Source organism: Schistocerca serialis, chromosome 9 (assembly GCF_023864345.2).
Source record: "Schistocerca serialis cubense isolate TAMUIC-IGC-003099 chromosome 9, iqSchSeri2.2, whole genome shotgun sequence".
Classification (NCBI taxonomy): domain Eukaryota; kingdom Metazoa; phylum Arthropoda; class Insecta; order Orthoptera; family Acrididae; genus Schistocerca; species Schistocerca serialis.
In genome coordinates, this window is record NC_064646.1 from 81,678,859 (window position 1) to 81,698,596 (window position 19,738).

Sequence of the window (19,738 nt, forward strand, 5' to 3'; positions counted from 1 at the left end):
ACCATTCGCAACCGTCTCCATGAAGCTGGGCTACGGTCCCGCACACCGTTAGGCCGTCTTCCGCTCACGCCCCAACATCGTGCAGCCCGCCTCCAGTGGTGTCGCGACAGGCGTGAATGGAGGGACGAATGGAGACGTGTCGTCTTCAGCGATGAGAGTCGCTTCTGCCTTGGTGCCAATGATGGTCGTATGCGTGTTTGGCGCCGTGCAGGTGAGCGCCACAATTAGGACTGCATACGACCGAGGCACACAGGGCCAACACCCGGCATCATGGTGTGGGGAGCGATCTCCTACACTGGCCGTACACCACTGGTGATCGTCGAGGGGACACTGAATAGTGCACGGTACATCCAAACCGTCATCGAACCCATCGTTCTACCATTCCTAGACTGGCAAGGGAACTTGCTGTTCCAGCAGGACAATGCACGTCCGCATGTATCCCGTGCCACCCAACGTGCTCTAGAAGGTGTAAGTCAACTACCCTGGCCAGCAAGATCTCCGGATCTGTCCCCCATTGAGCATGTTTGGGACTGGATGAAGCGTCGTCTCACGCGGTCTGCACGTCCAGCACGAACGCTGGTCCAACTGAGGCGCCAGGTGGAAATGGCATGGCAAGCCGTTCCACAGGACTACATCCAGCATCTCTACGATCGTCTCCATGGGAGAATAGCAGCCTGCATTGCTGCGAAAGGTGGATATACACTGTACTAGTGCCGACATTGTGCATGCTCTGTTGCCTGTGCCTATGCGCCTGTGGTTCTGTCAGTGTGATCATGTGATGTATCTGACCCCAGGAATGTGTCAATAAAGTTTCCCCTTCCTGGGACAATGAATTCACGGTGTTCTTATTTCAATTTCCAGGAGTGTATTTTAACGTGTAATATAAAATGAAACGTTAGGTAAGTATTTGCCTGGACAGTTTCGTAAACACAGGTGCTACACAGTGCAGATAAGGAGAGAAATACAATCTTCTGAAAACTGGTGCTACATAAGAATGCGGGAGACTGGACAGGTAGATCGGATAACCAAAGAAGAGGTACTGAATCAAACTGAGGCGAAAAGAAAATTACGGTACTAAACGAAGATATCGATCGATAGAACATATCCTGAACCATGAAAGAATAGTGTATTTGGTAATGGAGGGTCGTGTAACAACCCACACATTGAGGAAATTCAAGGACTGTCTAAAGAAAGCGGGTTCAACAGGAGGTGGATTACAGAAGTTAACGTGGAGATGCCTATATAGGGGAGCGTAGTTTGGAAAGGCGTGTCTCATCAGTCTTCGGATTGAAGACCACAACAGCATTGTGATTCTCGTTCCAAATACCAGACATCTACTAAACTAGGTTATACAAGCCATCTGCAGAAATAAACACGAAAATATAAAATATGACGTCAAATACTAAGCAATTATAACTGTGCGGGCAAATACAGCATTTTCTGGTAAACCTTCTGGGATGTAAGGTCGTGGTCCATGAAACTTTTCAGCTCCTAACGTTTCGTCCAGAGCTGCGCTGGACATCTTCAGAGGGGTGTTTCTCCTCCGGTGAGTCTTGCCGGAAATGTTAGGAGCTGAAGAGTTTCATGGACCACGACCTTACATCCCGGAAGTTTTACCGGAAGATATGTCATCCGGTCGTGAAAGCCTTCATACTATAAATACAGCATTACTGCTGATAACATTCTCCCAAGAGATTTAAATTGGTCGTAAAATATCAGTTTCAATGTTTCACATACGATACACGAATCGGATTCTGTAAATGTTTACGAGGGCATTCTTTTTGCGTGAAATGTCTTAAAGCTTTTTAAGTAGAGGGAACGTTATTAACATTCTACGTCTTTATTCTTCGTAACTATATATTTATTTCTGAATATAGTCACCCTGGCCCCGAACACATTTCTCCCAACGAGAGACGGGTTGGTTAACACCGTCACTGTAGAATGAGTGAAGTACGAGGTGCATTCAAGTTCTAAGGCCTCCGATTTTTTTCTCCGGACTGGAAAGAGATAGAAACATGCGCATTGTTTTAAAATGAGGCTGCGTTGTTTGTCAATACGTCCCAGAGATGGCAGCACCGTATGGCAGATGGAATTTTACCGCCAGCGGCGAGAATGAGAACTGTTTTAAATACTTAAAATGGCGACGTTTTCCTTACTTGAACAGCGTGCAATCATTCGTTTTCTGAATTTGCGTGGTGTGAAACCAATTGAAATTCATCGACAGTTGAAGGAGACATGTGGAGATGGAGTTATGGATGTGTCGAAAGTGCGTTCGTGGGTGCGACAGCTTAATGAAGGCAGAACATCGTGTGACAACAAACCGAAACAACCTCGGGCTCGCACAAGCCGGTCTGACGACATGATCGAAAAAGTGGAGAGAATTGTTTTGGGGGATCGCCGAATGACTGTTGAACAGATCGCCTCCAGAGTTAGCATTTTTGTGGGTTCTGTGCACACAATCCTGCATGACGACCTGAAAATGCGAAAGTGTCATCCAGGTGGGTGCCACGAATGCTGACGGACGACCACATGGCTGCCCGTGTGGCATGTTGCCAAGCAATGTTGACGCGCAACGACAGCATGAATGGGACTTTCTTTTCGTCGGTTGTGACAATGGATGAGACGTGGATGCCATTTTTCAATCCAGAAACAAAGCACCAGTCAGCTCAATGGAAGCACACAGATTCACCGCCACCAAAAAAATTTCGGGTAACCGCCAGTGCTGAAAAAATGATGGTGTCCATGTTCTGGGACAGCGAGGGCGTAATCCTTACCCATTGCGTTCCAAAAGGCACTATGGTAACAGGTGCATCCTACGAAAATGTTTTGAAGCGCAAATTCCTTCCTGCACTGCAACAAAAACGTCTGGGAAGGGCTGCGCGTGTGCTGTTTCACCAAGACAACGCACCCGCACATCGAGCTAACGTTACGCAACATTTTCTTCGTGATAACAACTTTGAAGTGATTCCTCATGCTCCCTACTCACCTGACCTGGCTCCTAGTGACTTTTGGCTTTTTCCAACAATGAAAGACACTCTCCGTGGCCGCACATTCACCAGCCGTGCTGCTATTGCCTCAGCGATTTTCCAGTGGTCAAAACAGACTCCTAAACAAGCCTTCGCCGCTGCCATGGAATCATGGCGTCAGCGTTGTGAAAAATGTGTACGACTGCAGGGCGATTACGTCGAGAAGTAACGCCAGTTTCATCGATTTCGGGTGAGTAGTTAATTAGAAAAAAAATCGGAGGCCTTAGAACTTGAATGCACCTCGTAATTGCCGAAGCCACGTCTATTTGCAACACTTCGTAGTTATCAGAATGAAACCCTCGAAGATATTCTGTTTTGGAAAGAGATGAAGGAATGGGCCGAGTCGACACTGTATGGAGGATGACCGATGACATTGAATCCAAGACGTAGGACTGTTGCAGATGACACAGCGCTCGTGTGGGGTCTGGCATTATCATACTGAAGGAGAGGATGCCGCATGTGTTGACGAACTGTTCGAATTCGAACAGCACGCTGTTTCTCACGCACCGACAGAGTTACGTTACACACCGACATGTTACACTATACAATTCTGTGTCCTCTATTGGCAGAGGGCTGCAAATATGTAGACATGAAGAATAAAGATGTAGAATGTTAATAACTTTTGTTTTATATAAAAAGAAGTAGTTGTATTTCATTGTTCTTTTGTTTGAGTCTAGCAAAATATAAAAATTAAAAAAAAAACCGACGATCGATTTTCTATAGAAGAAACTTCTCTAAATTCATACTCAAATGACGTAAAACCACACTGACATGACAAGTATGGGATACCTCCTACTATCGTGTGGAACCTTCTCCTGCCCGACGTAGTACAGCAACTGGACGTGGCATATACTCAGAAACTCGTTGAAAATCCCCTGCAGAAACCTGTCTGCTCTGCTACCCCACAGCGTCCATAACTGTGGAAGTGTTGCCGGTGCAGGAATTTGTGCACGAACTGACCTTCGATTATTTCCCATAAGTGTTCGATGGAGATCATGTGGGTGATCTGCAAGACCAAATCATTCACTAGAATTGTTCACAATGCTCTTCAAACCAACTGCGAACAGTTGTGGCCCAGAGACATACGCATTGTGATCCATAAAATATTCCATCTGTGTTTGGGAACTTGAAGACCATGAATGGTTGCAGATGGTTTCCAAGAAGCCAAACATAACCATTTACAATCAATGATCACTTCAGTTGCACCAGAGGACCCAGTCCATTCCATGTAAACATAGCCCACACGATTATGGAGCAATCATCATCTTGCACAGTGCCTTGTTGACAACCATTGTCCATGGCTTCATGGGGTCTGCCTCACACTCGAACCCTACCATCATCTCTCACCAACTGAAATCGGGGGACCAGCCACGATTTTCCAGCCGTCCAGTAGTCCAACCGACATGCTAACGAGTCCAGAAAAGGCGCTGAGGGCGATGTCGTGTTGTTAGCAAAGGCACTTGCGTCGGTCGTCTGCTGCCATAGCTCATTGACGCCAAATTTTGCTTAACGGTTACGTTAGTCGCGCGTCCCACATTGATTTCTGCGGTTATTCTACGCACTGTTGCTAGTCTGTTAGCACTGACTACGCAAACAGCGTTGCTTTCGGACGTTAAGTGAAGACCATCGACCACTGCGTTGTCCCTTGTGAGAGATAATGTCTGAAATCTGGTATTCTCGGAAAGCTCTTGACACTGTGGATCCCGGAATACTGAGTTCTCTAGTGATTTTCGAAGTGGAAAGTCCCATGTGTCTAGCACCAACTATGATTCTTCGTTCAAAGCATGTTAATTCCAGTTTTGCGGCCATAGTCAGGTCGGAAACCTTTCCAAGTTAGTCACCTGAGTACAGAGAAGTGCCTTTGATACCTAGTCTACATGATACAACTGTCTTTTTTATGTGTGCATGTCGCTATGCCATGATTTTTGTCACCTCAGTGTTTTTCGGTCGGTTCTCCGTCACTCCTGTCTGCTCTGAATGCATTAGTTGCCATGCTATTTGTCAGAGCTCCTGTAAGAAAGGATACTACCAGAAAATAGCGCACAGGAGAGAGGTATAGGCCGAACTGAACTTGTGAGCATGGATCCTGAATCATCACTGATAGCGCAGTCGATAAGAGCATTTGCTGGTGGAAGTCAAGGTCCCGGCGTTGAGTGTCGATGTAGCGATTGTTGATCTGTTTAGAAGTTACAGGATTAATATTCCCAGGCAAAACCAGCTTGTGAGATTGAAGTAATATCGTCATCGACAAGGGATCCACCAGGAGTGCCACAGGAAAGTGTGATATGAACGTTCTTTTTCTCTGTACTAATAAACTATCCGACGGACAATGTAAAGAGCACTCTGCGACTGTTTTCTGATGACGCAGTAGCGGGGTAGGGGAAGGCGTCCAAGATGAGTGAGAGGAGGACGATAAGGGGTGACTCAGACGGATTTTTTTTTTTTTGTATGATTCATGGCAGCTTGCTCTAAATGCAGGAAAAAGTAAGCTTAAGCAGATCAGTAGAAAAAACAATCCTGTAACGTTCGAAGACAGTATTTGTAGTATTGGTTGTGCGCTGCTTAACAAAGCGACGTCAGTTAAATATCTAGGCATAACGTAGCAAAGTGGTGTGCAAATGGAAATGAGCGTTTAGCGTCATTGGCCGGGAAGCCCCTTGGTGCAGGTCTTATTACATTCGACGCCACATTGCGCGACCTGCGCGCCGGATGGGGATGATGAAGACAGCCCATCACCCAGTCCCTGAGGGGAAAAAATCCCCAACCCAGCCGGGCATCGAACCCGGGCCAGTAGAACGGCAATCCGTCACGCTGACCACTTTTTTAATTTTTTTAATTTATTTTTTTTTGTTAGTAACAATAATATTTTATTTATTCATTTAATTTTAATGTCCCAAAAGAAAAATCATATATAAAAAAGAAAGAAAAGAAATATAGGGCCGAAGTGACATCCTCGACACTTCACTGGGAGTAAATCCTATCCCTCGAAACAACGTAAACCTGGGACTCCCCACCGCTTCGGGGGGTTATAAAACATGCTGCCTAGAAAGTTCGCAAATTGCGTTTTATATTTAATATGGCGTAGAATGATTTCGTGTTGTTCTAGTAGATAATGCCAATAGTCCATGCCCGATATCAAGGTCCGCGAGAGCACGTAGAGCGATGCGTGTCCTCCAATCCATCGGATTGCCGATGTTTTTTGTGAGGGGAAAAAGAGAGCGTCAGGGAAAAATAAAGCGTCCGTCGTGATCGTGGATTCGTCGGTGCGTCGGAGGAGGGCCATGATCCGTTGCGTCAGCTGCCAAACGTCCTTTGCCTCACCGCACTGCAGAGAATGTTCGTCGGTGTCCTGCATGCCACATATAAGGCAGAGCGGGATATCTACCATGCGACTGTCGTACAATCGTTGGCGGGTGACTGTCTTGCGGTTGATTAATGTATACCATGACGATCGCGCTGCTGTGGTGAGGACAGGTGTATGGACAGCTCGCCAAATCTGTAGCCAGTCTCACGTTGGGTATTTAAGTTCGACAACATTGCTGCCATGATGACGCCGCAAGTATCGATATATCTCACGGGTAGTGGGAATTCAACAAAAAATCGCGCGAAGTGAGAAAAAGAGGGCGAGATTGTGCCTACCGCCACCGGTGGTTCAAAGGACCTCGGAAGAAGCACATCCAGGATGGCCGACGTGATGGCGTGTTGCCGTTGGTTCCAAGTTCGTAGCGTCGCTCGCAGGTATAGAGCTAGAGCCTTGTTCCGCACATCCGTGAGGTTAAGTCCTCCAGAATGGTGTGGGAGAGTTAAAGTCTCGTATTTGATCTTAAACAACATTCCTTGGCTGACATAGTATCCAAAGGCCGCCATTAATCTGTCAGCAATACCATGTGGCATTGGCAGTACCTGTGCCAGGTGCGGCAGTCGCGAGGCCAGGTGAACACTAGTGTAGTCTACCCTTTGGAGCAGGTCGTGCGTTCGGAGTGAATTGTTGCGTATGTGCAGTCGGACGTGCTGGAGGAGACGTCGATAGCTCGCCGCCGCTGATTGCCGTAGCGATCGGGTGAACAATACACCTAAGCATCGCAAGATGTCCACAGTCGTAAACGGACTGTGCAGAGCGTCCAGCCCTCGACCGATGTGCATGATTTTGGTTTTATTCATGTTGACCCTGATTCCCGCAGCTACTCCGTACATAGTAAGAAGTGTAACCATCTTACTTACTTCTTTCTCCGACCGGACGAGTATCATCAAGTCGTCGGCATATGCACGACACGTGAAGGAGCTCGCACGGAGTCGGACGCCTGTTAGAGTTCGTCTAAGAGTCTTCATCAATAGTTCGAGCGCTATTGTAAACAGTATCATCGACAAGGGACATCCTTGCCTAACTGAGCTACAAACAGGAATCGTTCCTGCCATTGACTCTCACCGTCGAAGAAGCGCCGCGAAGGAGGCGCATGAGGACGGTAATAAAATCCTGTGGTATTGCCATGCGTCGCATTGTCGAGTCAAGGAAATCATGGTTGATCCTGTCAAAGGCACGATCAAAATCCACCGATACGAACGCCGCTCGCATGCGACAGGCTTCCGTCAGGGAAATTACGTCACGGTATTCGCCGAGGATAGAACGTATGTTGCACCGAACCCCAAGACAAGCCTGGTCTGGGGGTATTGTCTTGGATATTACAGTCTTGAGCCTTGAGCCAACATTCGCGCAAAGATCTTATAGTCAGTATTGAGCATCGTGAGTGGTCTAAATTGATGGGCGCTGACACTCGCTGTCGATTTCGGTATTGGTATAAGAAGTCCCGCCATGAACTGCGACGGAACGTCCTTGTCTGGGCTCAATAACTCATTATACATCAATATCAACTGGGACATCATTAAATCCGCAAATGCGCGATAAAATCCGAGTGTCAACCCATATGGTCCAGGGGATTTATGCACCGCACCCTTCGGAGTGCGCCTCGGATGTCATCTTCCGTTAGGGGTTCCAATAGCGCATCTGCATCCGGACCATCCACTTACGTTTGCATCTGTCGCAAAATTTCTTCTCCTGTCCGATTGTCCGTCGGCGTCCCAGTGAAAAGGAGGCGGTAATGCTCCAGAAACTCAGCAGCAATGCCCTGTTGTGACGTTAAGGGCCGACCATCGTCATCATGGAGCACTGTGATTAGGGATAGGCGATTACGCTCATGTCCCTTGGACACATGATGCATGCTAATACGTTCTCTATCGATGTTAAGCACCGAGCACGGATCGAAAGCCGCTTCAGTCGACGCCTCGTGATCGATAAAATGCAGGCCTGAATGCAATGGACTTCTGCTTGACGCTCGGGCGATGGGGCCCTGGAGGACAGGTCGCGGAGCACCATGTAGTAATAATCAAGTGTATCTCGGAGCCATTTCGCTTTTTCCTTGCCATACGTTATGAGAGCTCTTCGTATCGCCGGTTTTGCACACTGCAGCCACCATGAAAGAGCCGTACGGTGCAGCGGCAGACGGCGAGTGCAGGTCTGCCATGTTTCTTCGATCCGCTGGCGACATTCGAGATCATCCAATAAGGATGAATTAAGTTTCCAGGAACTACGACTCCGCCAGACCCGCTGCCGTGGGAGGGTTAACGTGCATAAATATGCAAGGTGATCCGTAAAAGCTGTGGGCCAACGTTCAGCAGCCAGCACGTGATCTCTTCATCCGTCAGAAACGTAAATCCGATCCATCCTGCTCGCCGAGTGGCTAGTAAAATACGTGTAGTCCTCTCACTGCCCATGGATCTTTTCCCACGTGTCCATTAGGGCCATGTCCCGGCAGATCGTGTTCAATACGTGGCAGGAGCTCAAATTAAGGGGTTGATCCTTCGGTGTGAGTACACAGTTAAAATCCCCCCCTTCCAAGATGTGGTCATACCTCCCATGGAACAGGGGGGCAATCTCCTCAGAGTAGAATCGTGCACGCGCATGTCGATTGTCAGATCTGGAGGGTGCATAGATGTTGACGATACGAATGCCGTTCACGGTCATAGCCAAACCCTGAGCCGAAGGAAGGTACTCGAGGTCACACATCGGAATCCCTTCCCGGACTAGTATCGCTGTGCCACGTCCTCAATCTGGAGTCGGCGCTAGATAAGTGTTGTATCCATGCACGTCGGGAAAAGCAGCATTGCAGGTTTCCTGCATCAGCAGAATATCAACGTCTGTGGCGTATATCATGTCCCGGAGAAGTTGCATCTTTGCAAGCGAACGTGCGGTGTTAATGTTCACTGTGCCCACCTTATTTGCTTGCTTCGTTGTCGTTGTCATGCTCGTGTCATGTCACTGAGAACTCCAAGGGCTTTAGTCCACTATTCGTGCTCATAGGGGTGCCCGCCAACGGGTTGCCCTCCTTTGTCGTTGTTCCGTGGTGTGCATCCTGTAAGTGAGTGGTCATCATTTGGGGGTGGCAATTCCTGTATTTCTTCGACTGGTTCCGCCCAGTTGCAGTGGTCATCAATCCGAGAAACGTCCTCTGATGTATTTCGACGTGGCTACCGGGACATTGGTGTCCCTGAATCCTTCGTCGGCAGCGCTGGGTCAGTCGGTGTCAATGAAAAGGGACCATCTGAAAGGCAGGACATCCGGCCACCATCTGACGGAATCCTGTCAGCGTCCTCTAAAGGCACGTGTTCTGTGTCAGACAGTTCTTCGGCTAGGATACCTTTCGTGTCCCCTAGGCTAGGGGGCGACGTGTCGCCCGAACTATGGCGACGCTTTTTGCGACGCTTCGGCGATCGCTGTTTGCGTGCCCTGCCCTCTGCTGCCTCACTGTGTTCGTCGATCGTTCGTTGGTCCGTTGCCGGCGCCACTGTCTCGACCTCTACTTCCACGCCGCGTGCTACATGTGAGTTTTCGGAAGGTTCCTCCCTCAACTGACGTGACGTGGGTGTAGGGACATTCCCCAAGTCACCTCCATGCTCCCTAACTCGGTCTGCTCGTGCATAAACACCTCCTTGTCACGCTCCGAACTTGGCAACACCTCCCGGAGGGGTCACCGACACGTACGTCATCGGCAGTTGCGTGGGAACTTCTCGCTGTGACGCTTCTCCACGTGGCAGTTGCACGAAGCGGCGTTGTATGCACTCCGAGCGGATATGTACTTGTCCACCACAGCCAGAACAGGTGCGTAGCTGGCCATCATAAATCACAATAGCTCGACATCCTCCAATGTATAAATAAGAAGGGATATGTTTAGTAAGGACGATCCGCACCTGTCAGACGCCGTTTAGCACAGGATAGGTGCTAAAACTTGCCCAGCGTTCACGCGTATGACTAAGTACCGTTCCATATGGTCGCAGCGATTCAGTATGATCTGAATGACCCTCACACCCAATCCTGAAGGAGCTACTGTTAAATCGCTGATATGGCCATCAGAGTGTCGAAATTTGAATCCTCTCTGAGCAGCGGAGAGAGTTCTTTCACACGCAGCTTCATCGGTCATCTTTACGTACATTGTACTGCTTACAATGGACAGGTGTATTCCAATTATGTCTGCAGTAGGTAAACGAACTTCTTCCCCCAAAAAACGCTCTATTTCGAAAGCTTTGAGTCTGGCAAATTCGTTGTCGAACGTAAATTGGAGCGTAGTCTTTCGAAAATTGTGTGCCATGGCGATCGAGTCAGACAACAACACACGCGAGTACCGGCGGTGTAAACACTACCTCGTCCACGAGCGCCCGCGGCCGGGACAGCAGGTCCGTGCCGCGCCACCGCCTAAAGCAGACTACCACCACTCAGCTATCGGGGTGATCAGCGAAGTGGTGTCGTATGTAACGAGCACGAAACGTCGGTAGTAGGGAAGAAAAATGTTAGAATTCATGAACCATGGACCTTGCCGTTGGTGGGGAGGCTTGCGTGCCTCAGCGATACAGATAGCCGTACCGTAGGTGCAACCACAACCGAGGGGTATCTGTTGAGAGGCCAGAGAAACGTGTGGTTCCTGAAGAAGGGCAGCAGCCTTTTCAGTAGTTGCAAGGGCAACAGTCTGGCTGATTGACTGATCTGGCCTTGTAGCAATAACCAAAACGGCCTTGCTGTGCTGGTACTGCGAACGGCTGAAAGCAAGGGGAAACTACAGCCGTAATTCTTCCCGAGTGCATGCAGCTTTACTGTATGATTAAATGATGATGGCGTCCTCTTGGGTAAAATATTCCGGAGGTAAAATAGTCCCCCATTCGGATCTCCGGGCGGGGACTACTCAGGAGGATGTCGTTATCAGGAGAAAGAAAACTGGCGTTCTACGGATCGGAGCGTGGAATGTCAGATCCCTTAATCGGGCAGGTAGGTTAGAAAATTTAAAAAGGGAAATGGATAGGTTGAAGTTAGATCTAGTGGGAATTAGTGAAGTTCGGTGGCAGGAGGAACAAGACTTCTGGTCAGGTGACTACAGGGTTATAAACACAAAATCAAATAGGGGTAATGCAGGAGTAGGTTTAATAATGAATAGGAAAATAGGAATGCGGGTAAGCTACTACAAACAGCACAGTGAACGCATTATTGTGGCCAAGATAGATACGAAGCCCACACCTACTACAGTAGTACAAGTTTATATGCCAACTAGCTCTGCAGATGACGAAGAAGTTGAAGAAATGTATGATGAAATAAAAGAAATTGTTCAGATAGTGAAGGGAGACGAAAATTTAATAGTCATGGGTGACTGGAATTCGAGTGTAGGAAAAGCGAGAGAAGGAAACATAGTCGGTGAATATGGATTGGGGCTAAGAAATGAAAGAGGAAGCCGCCTGGTAGAATTTTGCACAGAGCACAACTTAATCATAGCTAACACTTGGTTTAAGAATCATGAAAGAAGGTTGTATACATGGAAGAACCCTGGAGATACTAAAAGGTATCAAATAGATTATATAAAGATAAGACAGAGATTTAGGAACCAGGTTTTAAATTGTAAGACATTTCCAGGGGCAGATGTGGACTCTGAACACAATATATTGGTTATGACCTGTAGATTAAAACTGAAGAAACTGCAAAAAGGTGGGAATTTAAGTAGATGGGACTTGGATAAACTGAAAGAACCAGAGGTTGTTCAGAGTTTCAGGGAGAGCATTAGGGAGCAATTGACAGGAATGGGGGAAATAAATACAGTAGAAGAAGAATGGGTAGCTTTGACGGATGAAGTAGTGAAGGCAGCAGAGGATCAAGTAGGTAAAAAGACGGGGGCTAGTAGAAATCCTTGGGTAACAGAAGAAATATTGAATTTACTTGATGAAAGGAGAAAATATAAAAATGCAGTAAATGAAGCAGGCAAAAAGGAATACAAACGTCTCAAAAATGAGATCGACAGGAAGTGCAAAATGACTAAGCAGGGATGGCTAGAGGACAAATGTAAGGATGTAGAGGCTTATCTCACTAGGGGTAAGATAGATACTGCCTACAGGAAAATTAAAGAGAGCTTTGGAGATAACGACTTGTATGAATATCAAGAGCTCAGATGGAAACCCAGTTCTAAGCAAAGAAGGGAAAGAAGAAAGGTGGAAGGAGGATATAGAGGGTCTATACAAGGGCGATGTGCTTGAGGAGAATGTTGTGTAAATGGAAGAGGATGTAGATGAAGATGAAATGGGAGATACGATACTGCGTGAAGAGTTTGACAGAGCACTGAAAGACCTGAGTCGTAACAAGGCCCCCGGAGTAGACAACATTCCATTGGAACTACTGACGGCCTTGGGAAAGCCAGTCCTGACAAAACTCTACCATCTGGTGAGCAAGATGTATGAAACAGGCGAAATACCCTCAGATTTCAAGAAGAATATAATAATTCCAAGCCCAAAGAAAGCAGGTGTTGACAGATGTGAAAATTACCGAACTATCAGTTTAATAAGTCACAGCTGCAAAATACTAACACGAATTCTTTACAGACAAATGGAAAAACTAGTAGACGCCAACCTCGGGGAAGATCAGTTTGGATTCCGTAGAAACACTGGAACACGTGAGGCAATACTGACCTTACGACTTATCTTAGAAGAAAGATTAAGGAAAGACAAACCTACGTTTCTAGCATTTGTAGACTTAGAGAAAGCTTTTGACAATGTTGACTGGAATATTCTCTTTCAAATTCTGAGGGGTAAAATACAGTGAGCGAAAGGCTACTAACAATTTTTACAGAAACTAGACGGCAGTTATAAGAGTCTATGGGGCTTGAAAGGGACGCAATGGTTGGGAAGGTAGTGAGACAGGGTTGTAGCCTATCCCCGATGTCATTCAATCTGTATAGTGAGAAAGCAGTAAAGGAAACAAAAGAAAAATTCGGAGTAGGAATTAAAATCCATGGAGAAGAAATAAAAACTTTGAGGTTCGCCGATGACATTGTAATTCTGTCAGAGACAGCAAAGGACCTGGAAGAGTTGTTGAACGAAGTGGGCAGTGTCCTGAAAGGAGGATATAAGATGAACATCAACAAATGCAAAACGAGGATGATGGAATGTAGTCGAATTAAGTCTGGTGATGCTGAGGGAATTAGATTAGGAAATGAAACACTTAAAGTAGTAAAGGAGTTTTGCTATTTGGGGAGCAAAATAACTGATGATGGTCGAAGTAGAGAGGATATAAAATGTAGACTGGCAATGGCAAGGAAAGCTTTTCTGAAGAAGAGACATTTGTTAACATCGAGTAGAGATTTAAGTGTCAGGAAGTCATTTCTGAAAGTATTTGTATGGAGTGTAGCCATGTATGGAAGTGAAACTTGGACGATAAATAGTTTGGACAAGAAGAGAATAGAAGCATTCGAAATGTGGTGCTACAGAAGAATGCTGAAGATTAGATGGGTAGATCACATAACTAATGAGGAAGTATTGAACAGGATTGGGGAGAAGAGAAGTTTGTGGCACAACTTGACCAGAAGACGGGATCGGTTGGTAGGACATGTTCTGAGGCATCAAGGGATCACCAATTTAGTACTGGAGGGCAGCGTGGAGGGTAAAAATCGTAGAGGGAGACCAAGAGATGAATACACTAAGCAGATTCAGAAGGATGTAGATTGCAGTAGGTACTGGGAGATGAAAAAGCTTGCACAGGATAGAGTAGCATGGAGAGCTCCATCAAACCAGTCTCAGGGCTGAAGACCACAACAACAACAACACAGGGGAGTTTTAGGTAAGTGTAGTTCATCTACAAAGGAGATGGCTGTTATAACATTAGAGTGACCCATTCTTGACCACAGATGGACTACTTGGGGTCGCCACCAGGCCGTATTAAAGTAAGACACCGAAGCAATTCAGAAGCGTGCTGCTAGATTTTTTACCGGTTTGCTCGTTCAACACGCGAGTGCTAACTGAACCGCCTTTTTTTTTTTTTTTGTCATCAGTATATCAGTCTACTGACTGGTTTGATAGAGTAGCACTTGCAACCTACGTCCTCAATTATTTGCTTGACGTATTCCAATCTCTGTCTTCCTCTACAGTTTTTGCCCTCTACAGCTCCCTCTAGTACCATGGAAGTCATTCCCTCACGTCTTAGCAGATGTCCTATCATCCTGTCCCTTCTCCTTATCAGTGTTTTCCACATATTCCTTTCCTCTCCGATTCTGCGTAGAACCTCCTCTTTCCTTACCTTATCAGTCCACCTAATTTTCAATAATCGTCTATAGCACCACATCTCAAATGCTTCGATTCTCTTCTGTTCCGGTTTTCCCACAGTCCATGTTTCGCTACCATACAATGCTGTACTCCAGACGTACATCCTCAGAAATTTCTTCCTCAAATTAAGGCCGGTATTTGATATTAGTAGATTTCTCTTGGCCAGAAATGCCTTTTTAGCCATAGCGAGTCTGCTTAGTGAATTCAAATGGAGGGAAGGTGATATTCTTTTCGCGAAATACTATTGAGAGAATTTAGAAAATAAGCATTCGTCACTCGCTGCAGAACATTTATACTCCCGCCAACGTACACTGCGGGTAAGGAACGTGAAAACCAGAGAAATTAGGGCTCGTACGGGGGAATAGAGACAATCGTTCTTCCTTCACACCATTTGCGAGTGGAACAGCAAAGCAAATGTACCCTCCGCCATACATCGTAGGGTGGCCTCCGGATCCTGTATGTGGGTGCACGTGAAACAGCTTGGTGCCGACTCTTGACTGCACATTCCACTATAAATGTATTAGAATTTTATGGTAGTGGCAAAGAATTACGTATAAACCTCAGAGTTTTTGAGAAGAAAACGTAGCTGTATTCACTGCAACCCACGAGCATCACAAAATCTCTGCTTAGAATACGTGGTACAATAAATCACTGTCAATCGAAGAGTTAAACAAACACGTTTCCAAATGATAAGCAAGTATTGGAAAAAAGCTCGCTAAGTGAGTATGTGATGAATTCAGCTGCTTAAATACTCGGACGGACTAATGTAAACCCGATTCTCCGCTGTGCTTCCCAAATTATCAGGCTCACTCAATAGCGAAGGCGCTGTCTCAATAGAGATAAGTGACTGTTCTATAAATGCTGTAAATACCTCTACATCAAGCCTTTTAATACGAACTGGGAAATAGGCAAACGTATATAGCAGGAGATCTGTAAATTAATAACGTAAACTGACTCCTATTTTACTTAACGTCTTACAAAGGAGCGGCTCAGGATACCAAATTACGTCCACCGACAGCGTCCAACCAGCACTCTCTTTGTACATCAAACTAAACGTTCCCCGTGCACCAAGTGGCACGTTTGCTCTTGATATGCCTGCTTTAACCGCCTCGTCGAACTGCTTCTCAAAGACTCCTACCAACTGCGTGAATGACGGTCAAATGTTCATAGATCGATTGCTATGCGAAAAAAAAAACCATCACCACTGAAAAATGTGAGTATGACATTATCACTGAAAGCTACGACTGTGACAGACAGCTTTCAGCAGTGATAGGTACCTTGTGTAAATATTTTTATTTAATTCCATATTAAGTTTCAGAGATGTTGTCATTATTTTGTTTCTTTACTGCGGTATAAATTTAGGACAGCAGAATGAGATTTTAGACTATGTTTGTCATAATTCAACGACTAAGAACAAATTTTATGTATTTCCCATACCATGTGAAGGACGGAAGAAAGACTGCATTTCAATGGCCCGTCGACATCGAGGTCATTAGAGAGGGAGCACACGTTCATAAGGATTGAAGGTTCAAATGGTTCAAATGGCTCTGAGCACTATGGGACTTAACTGCTGTGGTCATCAGTCCCCTAGAACTTAGAACTACTTAAACCAAACTAACCTAAGGACATCACACACATCCATGCCCGAGGCAGGATTCGAACCTGCGACCGTAGCGGTCATGCGGTTCCAGACTGTAGGATTGAAGGGTGCGGAAGGAAATCTGCCGTGCCCTTTCAAATGAATCATCCCGACGTTTCCCTGGGGCGATTTAGAGAAATCACGGAAAACGTAAATGTCGATTATTACCAGGAATTTTTACCGAGGAATATCGCCGAACCGCCGTATGTTTTCAGAAGTTATTTTATTTAGACAACCAGTTTCGGCATCTCAGTAATGCCATGATTAGGCCCCTGCTAATTAAAAACGACTATACATGTAGCCTATACCAAGGTATACCACAGCTGACCGTACAGAACATGAATGTCCTTAAAACCTACAAAATCCCATTTGCAGCGTTAAGACAAGTATCTATGCACATACTGTACACCAAAGCTCATCATACGTAGGCGATATATATGTATACTGTTGTGAACTTCACGGGTTATACCACGACGTTTTACTTTGATTGCGGTTAGCTCTTCCTAAAAACTAAGGTGTTGCTCATCAATAAGAATTACGTAGGTTTGTTATAATTTAAAAATACATAAAAATAAAAAACTAGACTTGCTTTATCCGTGTGTACTCCTGAATGTGTATTGCGCACTTTTGTTTTTTGTAATGTCTGGGATGTTCTATTACAACTCTGCGACATGGTAATAGTTTCAATGCTAACTAGTATTGAAACGTCGCCTTTGAACAATTATACATGACTGTGCTTAAATTGACACACAATATTTTTAGCTCAACGCAATCTGACTTTCAAAAATCCCTACAAAAGAATGGCCCTGACTAACATTAACCTATACCTTTCACAAATCACTTACCTCACAAAAATCTTCGTTCCTCGAACTACTGCAATACAGCGAGCGCCACTACTGCCAGCTAAATAAAAGATTCAAACTACGGAAGCACTAACTACTGATAGGCATAGTTAGCAAATGAAACATTTTAATAGAGAACAAACAATGTATTTGCCTTAGTAGTGTTGAAAAATCATAATATACATAGCAGTTCATGACATCCAGTCTTACAAATTTCAAAACTCCGCCATTTCTCTCCCCACATCCACCACTGCTGGCGGCTCACCTCCAACTGCGCAACGCTACGAGCTGTTCACATCCAGCTGCCCAACACTACAATGGCAGACAACAATGCAAACTAGCCACAGACTGCACACAGCACAGCCAGTGATTTTCATACAGAGCGCTACGTAACGTTGCCAATAAGAAAACATAAACAGCTTACTTACAGTATGTGTACATGTTCTGCTTTGTTGTCCTGTATGTGCATGTGTACTTTTCTTAACGCTGGAAATAGCATTTTGTAGGTTTTATGTTCTTTTATTATTATGCTTCATTTTCTGCAAGGTCATCTGTGGTATCCCTAATATACACTACCCATTTACTCGTTCTTCAAATCCAGGAGCCTGAAGATGACATTATTGAGATGCCGAAACTGGTTGTCTAAATGAAATAACTTCTCAAAACATACAGCTGTTCCACGATTTTCCGTGGTAAATATTTGAACGGTCACTGTCCCTTTTCCACAATGGATCAACAGAGTAAATCAGGATGGCCTGACGTGGAACTGAACCTCCGTCTTCCAGAACTCGAGTCCAATGTGCTGACAACTGTCTCCCTCACTCAATCATGTCACGCAGTCGCACATGACAGTAAGTATGAGCTACTTAGTTACGACATTACAAAGAAATGTTCAGATGCCTATATTCGCCTTCTTGTAAATCGACGACACACTTTTCATCTTATTAATGCATACGTATAATGTTAATGTAGTATGACAAATCTATCCCAGAAACACTGAATATGTAAATTCATATATGTCAAGACAACGTTGTTGTCAGCTCTTGGATATACACTGAGGAGAGAGAAGTCATGGTAGGGACATGAACATAAACACGTGACGGTAATATCGCGAACACGAGGTATTAAAGGGCTGTGCAATAGCGGAGCTATTTGTGCTCATGTGATTCATGGGAAAATGTTTCCGAAGTGATTATGGCCGCTCAACGGGAACTAACAGGCTTCGAACGCGGCATAGTGGTTGAATTTAGACACTTGGGATATGCCATTTCGGAAATCAGTAGCGAATTCAGTATTCCGGGACCAACAGTGTCAAGAACTTGGCGAGAATACCAAATTTCAGACATTACCTCTCACAACGGACAACGCAGTGGCCCCCTGGCCATCACTTAACGACCAAAGGCTTAGCGCTTACGTAGAGTTGTCAGTGCTAACAAACTGGCAACACTGCGTGAAATAACCTCAGAAATGAATGTGGGACATGCGACGAACGTATCCGTTAGGAGAGAATGAGAGAAGCATTCAACGAATTCGAACATAAAACATTGGCAAACAATCTAAACAAGAACCCTAAAAAGTTTTGGTCATATGTAAAATCGGTAAGCGGATCTAAATCCCCTATTCAGTCACTCGTTGACCACGATGGCACCGAAACAGAGGACGACCGAAGAAAGGCAGAAATACTGAATTCAGTGTTCCGAAACTGTTTCACTGCGGAAAATCGTAACACGGTCCCTGACTTCAGCCGTCGCACGGACGCCAAAATGGAAAATATTGAAATAAACGATATCGGAATTGAAAAACAACTGCTATCACTTAGTAGCGGAAAAGCATCCGGACCAGACGAGATACCCTTAAGATTCTACAGTGATTATGCTAAAGAACTTGCCCCCTTTCTATCAGCAATTTATCGTAGATCGCTGGAAGAACGTAAAGTACCTAGCGACTGGAAGAAAGCGCAGGTCGTTCCCATTTTCAAGAAGGGTCATAAATCAGATGCGAATAATTATAGGCCTATTTCGCTTACGTCAATCTGTTGTAGAATAATGGAACATGTTTTGTGTTCTCGTATTATGACGTTCTTAGATAATACAAATCTCCTTCATCATAACCAACATGGATTCCGCAAACAGAGATCATGTGAAACTCAGCTCGCCCTATTTGCCCAAGAAATTCACAGTGCCGTAGACACTGGCGAGCAGATTGATGCCGTATTCCTGGACTTCAGGAAGGCATTTGATACGGTTCCGCACTTACGTTTAGTGAAAAAAATACGAGCTTACGGAATATCGGACCAGGTTTGTGATTGGATTCAGGATTTCCTAGAAGAAAGAACACAACATGTCATTCTTAACGGTTCAAAATCTGCAGATGTAGAGGTAATTTCGGGAGTACCGCAGGGAAGCGTGATAGGACCTTTATTGTTTACAATATACATAAATGACTTAGTTGACAACATCGGTAGCTCCGTGAGGCTATTTGCAGACGACACGGTTGTCTACAAGAAAGTAGCAACATCAGAAGACTCGTACGTACTCCAGGAGAACCTGCAGAGGATTAATGCATGGTGCGACAGCTGGCAGCTTTCCCTAAACGTAGATAAATGTAATATA